The sequence below is a fragment of the Phyllostomus discolor genome, chromosome 1 (assembly GCF_004126475.2).
Source record: "Phyllostomus discolor isolate MPI-MPIP mPhyDis1 chromosome 1, mPhyDis1.pri.v3, whole genome shotgun sequence".
Lineage (NCBI taxonomy): Eukaryota > Metazoa > Chordata > Mammalia > Chiroptera > Phyllostomidae > Phyllostomus > Phyllostomus discolor.
In genome coordinates, this window is record NC_040903.2 from 210,300,178 (window position 1) to 210,308,704 (window position 8,527).

The following is an 8,527-nucleotide window of genomic DNA, read 5'->3' on the forward strand; positions in this document are numbered from 1 at the left end:
TGCACCCAGTCTCTCAATCCCTCAGGGTGGAATCTAACTGAAGACTGGGGTCATCCCGAGGAGCCCTCCCCTCTGACCTCCCTCCTGGACCCTCGCCACGGGGCAGGAGCACCAGGAGTCTCCGGCACGTGGAAACCCAGCAAAATCCTTCTCTCCTCCGATGGCCCTCGAGAGGAGAAAGTAGCCGCCCCGCCCTCACCCGCCTGCTGGTGTTCTGTCTCCAGGCCAGAGTGGCCCCCCGTCTTCCAGTGGGGGGCCCTCCTCTCTGAGCCCGCTCCAGGCCCCCCGGGGCCCACCTGGCTGCTTCAAGGCAGAGTCGAATCTCTTCTCTTGAAGCAGACAGCAGTATGTATCTTTACGGGGCCTCTGGTCAAATTAGCTTGTTTTGGCTAGTTCGAATCCTTCATGTCATAGATAAGGAGGCAGAAGCTAAGTGGCCCGCCCGATGTCACGCTGCAAGGTGGTGGCCGAGTGATACCGTGAACCCAGGTCCAGGGCTCCAGAGGGTTATCAAGAGGGCTGCATAGGCCGTGGCTCTGCACGTGGACCGTGAGTGCCTGGGATTCAAAACCCCGACCTTGTACTTGCTGTGCGTGTGACACTGAGAATGTGTCTTAGCCTCTCTCCCGAGCCTCAGTTTCCACATCTGTAAAATGGGGTTTATGATAGCACTTCACTCGAGGGGTTTGCCGGAGGATCAAAAGATCCTAAAACACTCCTTGTCCCAGTGCTGCACACGTGGCATTTAGTGAATGCCACTGCCTGCTGTTATTGTAAAGGTCGCTTAAAATGTGATTTGAGCAGAAGGAAAAAACAAAACAAAGCAAAACGGATCGTGTTGGTCACCCTGGTCAAAAATATCACAGCTGTATAAAGCTGGGAGCTGGATGTGAGTCAGCTCCCAACCTTGCATCCTCTCCGCGAGGATTCTGCAGGCGCCGTAATGTCGGGTTCCAGGGCTGTAAAGTAAGCCGTCCCGCGCACCCCTCATTCCTCCGCTCGCCCTCTGCGGCCCGCGCGTTCTGGGCATAGAGGGTACATCGTGGAAGGAACGAAGCCCTGCCCTCCTGCGGCTCACATTCCCCCGAACACTAGCCACACACAACAAAAAAACGTATGTACCACGGTGTCTGGGAGTGCTGGGCCCTAAGCAGGAAACGAAACCGAGGGCCCTGCTCAAGTTCTCGCCCTGGACGGTAGCGCCACCTAGAGGACATCTTTAAAATTTTGGTGTTTTTTTGTTTTTTGTTTTTTGTTTTCTGGCTGTCACATTGATTGGGGGGCACGTCAAGCGTCCAGTTGGCCGGTGTCAGGGACACCAGATATCCTGCCACTCACAAGACGGATGAAGGGATGACGGGCTGAAGACTGGCACCCTTCGTGCGACTCTGAAATGTCCCAGAAGACATCCATGTAGGTGAAAAATCCGCTTCTATTTCTAACTTTGTTTGTTAATCAAACACGAGGTATTTGGTACACAGATTTATCTCTCATCAGTCACCACATTTTCAGGAATTCAAGAGCTATGTACACAGAGAGTTATACTTGGCTCGGTGTGGGGTTCCACCAAGAGCTGTTTACTGTTTGGGGAAATCACACAGGAGTGGAGCCTGAGTCGACACATCGCGTCTTTGTTACTGTCTAACTCTAGGTGTAAGTGCAGGCGGCTGCCGGAGCATTTACGTGTGAAAATACGTACTAAATTACTTACCATTCATGTCCTTCGTATTTCTTTTTTAAATTTAGAACATCCTATTGGTTTTTTGAAATGGGAACTTAGGTAGGTTTTATTATCTGTGAATTCATTTCGTGCTTGTAAAATGTTGTCCTAGGGTCACTTGGGCAACATGCTAATGCACAGAGACCCCGCCGGAGGGAGGAGGGGGGAGGGAGCCAGAGCACGTGGGGAGCGTGTTCCAGGCAGAAGGAGCCGGAGCGTGCAGACGTCGGAGTGCGGAGGGAGACTCAGGGAAAGAGGCCCACGGTGTGGGCCCTGGGGGCCCTGGCCCTCGGTCAGAGCTGAGGATTCAGGGCGGAGGCGGAAGGACAAACGGTCCCTGGGGCCCAGACCACGCAGGGCGGGAACATAATCTGCTAGTCCGACCCCTCGCCCCCGCTTTTAAAGCTCACCGTGGTTTCCTCCTGGAGAGGAACAGGGAAGTTACTGCAGTAGCCCCGCCGTGGCGGTGGCTCAAACGAACCGAGGGGGCAGGTAGGAGACCAGATGTGAGATGCATTTTGAGGGTGAAACCCACAGGATGGCTGACGTAAGTGTGATTAAAAAAAATAAAACCGCACAGAGTGGCCAAGGCCTCGACCTTCAGAGGAAGGGTGACAGAGGGAGACAGCTGGCTAACCCGCGGGGGTATTCGGGTTTCTGGTGAGAAGGTGAGACTGGGAAAGGTTTGCATTTTGAAAACACAACAAATCTCCACAACTATAAAAGACTAAGCCTAATTTTTAAAATGTGTTAGTGTATTTTAAAGTTGGAAGGTATGGACGTTGTTTTATTATTTATTATATTGCATTGGCCAAAAAGTTTGTTTAGTTTTTCCATGAGATGGCTCTAGTAGCCCTGAGTCGTCTTTAACTTCATTCGAAACACTTTTGGTATATTGCATTGTGACAGTTGTCATATCAGCACGCATTAAAAAAAACTTATCAAAATTGATGAATTCTTGTACAGCCATTTTAATATTAAAGATGGAAGAAGATATGCATCATTTTTGAGCCCTGGCTGGCGTAGCTCAGTGGATTGAGCGCGGGCTGTGAACCAAAGTGTCGCAGGTTTGATTCCCAGCCAGGGCACATGCCTGGGTTGCAGGCCACGGCCCCCAGCAACCACACATTGATGTTTCTCTCTCTCTCTCTTTCTCCCTCCCTTCCCTCTCTAAAAATAAATAAATAAAATCTTTAAAATATATATTAAAAAAAGATATGCATCATTTTTGGCATAGTATACCTTACTATTTCAAGAAAGGTAAAAATGCAACTGAAATGCAAAAAGAGATTTGTGTAGTGTATGGAGAAGGTGCTGTGACCTATTGAACATGTCAAAAGTGGTTTGCAAAGTTTCTTGATACTATTGACATTTTGGCCAAATAGTTCTTTGCTGTGGGACCGTCGGATGCACTGGAAGATGTTTAGCAGCACCCCTGGGCTCTGCCCACTAGAAGCCAATAGCGGGAGATAGCAACATACTCAAAATATCCAAATCAATCAAGCTATTGGTGAAGATGAAAAATGTACCTTTTATTTTACAGGAAAAAAAAAAAAGACAGATAGAACGGACTTTTTGGCCAACCCAATACTTTGTAACTTGCATGTGTATGCTACATATTTTCCTCTGTATGTGTTAAATATCACGTAATAGCAATTTTTAAAGAGCTTGTCAGTGACGTCTCTTGGGAGCCCAGCACTCTATTTCCTGGACACAGCCAGAACCAGCCAGGATGCACGTGGCAGCCTCAGGCTGACAGGCGAAGGTCAAGAGAACACTAATGCGGGTGGTCAAGGGCTCGGGGCAGGACAGTGTGGCTGGTGGACCAAGGTCAAAGGTCTGGCCTCGGTGCTTGTCATGTGACCTCAGGCAGCCTCGGTCACTTCCCTGAGCTTCGTTTCCTCATCTGTAAAACGGGGACCACGACGCTGCCTGGCTCACACGGCCGTGAAGACGACGGAGAGACAATACACGCAGGGCCTCCGGCTCAGCGCCCTGCACAGAGGCGGCTTTCGCTGCGGCAGCTCGGTTGTGCTTGAGGATGGACCAGAGTTTGGGAAGGGGGTTAGTTAGCGCTCCTGAAGAGCAGCTACCCCAGGTCGGGCTCCGCAGCAGAGGCAGGACCCCTCCCCCAGAGCTGGTGCTGAACGAGCCCCAGGACCGTGCCTCCAGCGTCCTCCTTCGACAGCGTCCTGCAGTCCAACCCCTTTAACCAGCACCTTCTCTCCTCAAGCAGAAGGCAAGCCCACCCCGGCCTCCCTGTGGCCCAGGGATGACGAGGAAATATCTTCTCTAGGAGGTCAGTGCGTCTGGCGTCTGTCAGCAAGATAAATGCAAAGCCAAATTGTAAGGAGGGGCTGCATGGTGAGAAGAGCAAAGTAAAGGAGTGGATATCGTCTTAAAATGTGCCTCTGGTCTCCCACTTCCCTTGGTCAGGCTGAGGACATGGCAGGGCCAGCCCCGAGGGGGAACCTGGGGCTGAACAAGCGTGAAGACAGCAGGACAAGGGGGTGTGGCTTCTCAGCAGCAGAGGAGGGAGGAACTTCCTATGCAAACGGGGAACGCCTGGAGGAAAGCCTGTGTGTTGAATTAGAATTAGAGATGTCAGTATGAACTGCTGGTTTTATACACATAGAGGGTCAGAAGCTGATACTACATGTAGAGCTTAGCTATACACACAAACTCACATGTGCATGTACATACACATGTATGTCCTGGTTCTGTCAGCTGGGAAGCCTACATGCCGTGGCAGCCCAGTGAGCGCACCCAGCACACAGATCGTGGTTTCTAACTACCCTGCTCCACTAAAAAAACTAGAACTTATTCTTGAAACGGCTGATTCCAAGGCTGGGCCATGGAAATGACCAGAGGAGCCTGGGACATTTGTGCCAAATGTAAGGAAATAATCAAAAAACAAAATGATGGCCCTGGCCAGGTAGCTCGGTTAGTTAGAGCGTCATCCTGATACACCAGGGTTGGAGGGTTGATCCCCGGTCAGGGGCATCCATGAATCAGCCAATGAATGCATGAAATGGGACACCGAATCGATGTTTCTTTCTCTCTCTCTCCTCTCTTTCTCTTCCCTCTCTCTCCCCCATCCTCTTTCTCTCTCTCTAAAATCAATGTAAAAAAGATAAAAAACAAAGCAAAAGGATGCGTGGATATCAAAGCAACACAAGAGGCGACTCAACGATCTCTGGATTGTCAAGGCCAAAACAATCTAAACATTCGTTTGGCTCTTTTTTGGATGCTGTGAGCTCCTTCATGGTTTACTAAGTGTCTTAGTCTGTTTGGCGTGATAACGAAAACACCACGGAATGGGTGTCTCATGAGCAACAGAAATATAAAAAAGATGTATAGTAAAAGGACAGCAAACCCACAATTATTAACAACCACACCTAAAGCAAAACCAAAAGAAACTAAGCAAACAACTAGAACAGGAACAGAACCACAGAAATGGAGATCACATGGAGGGTTAGCAACAGGGGAGTGGGAGGAGCGGGGGGAAGGTACAGAGAATAAGTAGCATAGATGGTAGGTTGAAAATAGACAGGGGGAGGTTAAGAATAGTATGAGAAATGTAGAAGCTAAAGAACTTATGACACATGGACATGAACTAAAGGGGGGGATGTGGGTGGGAGAGGGTGTACAGGGTGGAGGGGAGAGAAGGGGGGAAATGGGACAACTGTAATAGCATAATCAATAAAATATATTTAAAAAAGAAACATATTCTCACATTTCTGGAGTTCCGGAGGTCGGGAAGCATAAGGGGAAGGTGCCAGCCGATTCCGTTCCTGGCCAGTGCCCCCTTGCCATGCCCCACGGGGCCCTCACATGGTGGAAGGGGCAAGGGGGCTCTCCTGGGTCTCAGTTGTCAGAGCACCAATCCCATCTGTGAACACTCATGACCTAATCACCTCCCAAAGGCCCCACCCCTATTGCCACCTGTTGGAGTTAGGAGTGAACGCAGGAATTTTAGGGGGACACACACATTCCGTCTGTGGCCTGGAGCATCAGAGGACAGGTGTGGCTGCCACAAAAAAAACCCCAAATACTAGCCCTGGCTGGCGTAGCTCAGTGGATTGAGCGCGGGCTGTGAATCAAAGTGTTGCAGGTTCGATCCCTAGTCAGGGCACATGCCTGGGTTGCAGGCCATGGCCCCCAGCAGCCACACATTGATGTTTCTCTCTCTCTCTTTCTCCCTCCCTTCCCTCTCTAAAAATGAATAAATAAAATCTTTTTAAAAAAGAAAACCCAAATACTGACAGCGACTAAACAAATATAAGTCTAATTCTCTTGCGCTTCAAAGTCTGAGCTTTTAAAAGGCTGGTGTGGTACCTCTGCTCTGCTAAGTCATTAGCGACCCAAACTTTCTCTCTCTCTTTTTAAGATTTTATTTATTTATTTTCAGAGAGGGGAGGGGAGGGAGAAAGAGAAACATCAGTCGGTTGCCTCTCACATGCCCCCACCTGGGGACCTGGCCTGCAACTCAGGCCTGTGCCCTGACAGGGAATCGAACCCTTTGGCTCATAGGCTGGCACTCTGTCCACTGAACCACACCAGCCAGAGCCGGACTTTCTCTATCTCGTTTCTCTACAGCATCAACATTCTTTACCTCATAGACCAATACGGCTGCTCTGCCTCCTGCCTGCACATCGCTGTCCCAGCTGGCACAGGAGAAAAGAAGGAAGTGGTGAGTATGTGCCTTCCCCTTAGGACATGGCCTAGAAGGTGTGCGTATCACCTCTGGTCACGCCCTCGGCCTCTAGAACGTAGTCACCGGGCTGTGCCCATCTGCGAGGGAGGCGGGGGAGAAAAACGTAGTATTAGCTGAGCAACTATGCACCCAGCTACACGTTACTTTACCGTGTCAGAAAGTGACTAATGGAAACTGGGGGGCTGTCTCGGCCACTCTTAGGAATAAATTGCTCGTTTTGCTTTGGTAGAACAGGGAGTCGAGTTCTGTTGTGTGTGACCAGCAGGAAGGGGGGAAATGAAGTTTTATCAACCGTCTCTTTTGTCCCGGCACTGTCTCTGTTACTCTTTCTTTCTTCCTTCCCTCCTCCTCTCTTTCTCTTTCTCTCGTTTCTTTCTCTCTTCTGCTTTCTCTCCTTTCTTTGCTCGCTTTCTCTCTCTCTTTCTCCTCTTTCTTTCTTTCTTTCTTGTTTCTTCTTTCTTTCTCTCTCATCTTTCCCTTCCTTCCTTCCTTCCTTCCTTCCTTTCTCTCTCTCTCTCTCAACCTTAACAGTGACTCAGTAAATCAGTTTCAGCAGGTGTGAAAACCGAGCTCAGAAAGGCAAAGCAACCTGTCTCTGGTCACAGGCCATCAGGGACAGAGCTACACTCTGAACCTAGGCTCCTGGGGCCCCAAAGTGCCACATCTGTCTGTGGGGCCACACCCGAGGCGCCTTCCCCCTCTGCTAGCCACGGCTCACCTCTGGGTGCTGGGAACAGACAGTGATCCCTGCGCTGCATTTCCTGTGTGTGGTGGCCCAGCCTCGGGTGGCATCTGCTCCCCGCAGCAGGGCTGATGTCATCCCCAGGGACGCTCCTGTGCTTAGACAGGCGGCGTCTGCAGCTACACCCTGATCTCACAGTTAGAGCCTGGGTGTCAGACACACCCTGCCAGTTCTCTGTCACCCATGCGCTCAGGGATAGGACCACGCCAGGTGCTTCCCTAGAGGACCCCCCAGTGGAGCAAAAGACTCAAAAATAGTCCACGGCCCTACCACCCCAAACGCGTCCAATCCCGTCTGATCTCGGAAGCTAAGTGGGGTCGGGCCTGGCGGGTACTTGGATGGAAGGCAGCCTGGGAATACTGGGTGCTGTCGGCTTGAAAAAAAAAAAGACTCAGTTTGAAAGTGCTGAAGGTACTGAGATAGAGGATGTCTGGGGGCAAGCAGGGGTGCACGGGATGTGGGGATCAGAAAGTCTTCAGAGAAGCTATTTGGTCCATGAACCCCACACCGGTGTTTCCGTGTCTGGGTGCGGCTCCTCTCGGGCAGTCTGTACGGATTCCCCAGCCGACTGACAGCCTGTAAGGCAGACAGAGCCTCTGGGCTGGAGGTTGAGGAGGTCAGGGGTGGGGGTGGGGTGGGAGGAGAGCTGAGGGCAGGAGCTGACAGGAAGGGGGCCCAGAGAGGCGAGGGGGTCCGCCTGCCATACCAGTCAGCCCGGACTTCACCCCAGGGCCATCTGCAGTTATTTTGTCTAGTTGGGGTGTCTGGTTCACCCTTCACTTATGTCCCGTAGACCCCCAGAGTTCTGGACTGTCACATGGGGTCTCCTGGGCACCTTGAGCACACAGAAAACCAGCTTCCCGCAAACACCAGCGGAGGCTCCTCACAAGGGAGGCCCTGGGCCGTGGAGCACGAGTGGGCGCTGGCCCAGCAGATGTTTCGGTCTTGCAGACCTTTAATCACCGGCTCTCGGTGGGGGTCCCTGGTTTGTCGCTTCGGCCAGTTTCTGTGGTGTAAGTACGGCCACCATGGCTTATTTCAAGCTGCTAATGTGATGTCGTTGACGAAATATATATAATTGGTTTTCGTGAGCCAGGGTAGGCCAGCTCCCATACACAGTGGTGTAAACCCCAGCTGTCATAAGCGCATAAAGGTGCTTCACAGGGACCCAGCTGGAGGTGCAGCGGGCTCTGGGATCATGCTTTTGCAACCTGCCCTTCCTCTCCCTCCTCATTCATTCCTCTGCATTCTTTTCTCCGTTGTGGCAGATGGACTTCCTCTGCTCCCCAGGCTAAGAATTGCTATTGCCAACAGCTCCCGGTCACTCGTCTCTCTCTTGACAAGAAAG

The 8,527-nt window shown here is 51.2% G+C and overlaps 1 pseudogene; it reads left to right on the forward strand.

The window, feature by feature from the left end:
• Positions 1-7,435: 7,435 nt before the first annotated feature.
• LOC114493458 lies at positions 7,436-7,554 on the forward strand (annotated as a pseudogene).
• The last annotated feature ends 973 nt before the right edge of the window (positions 7,555-8,527 follow it).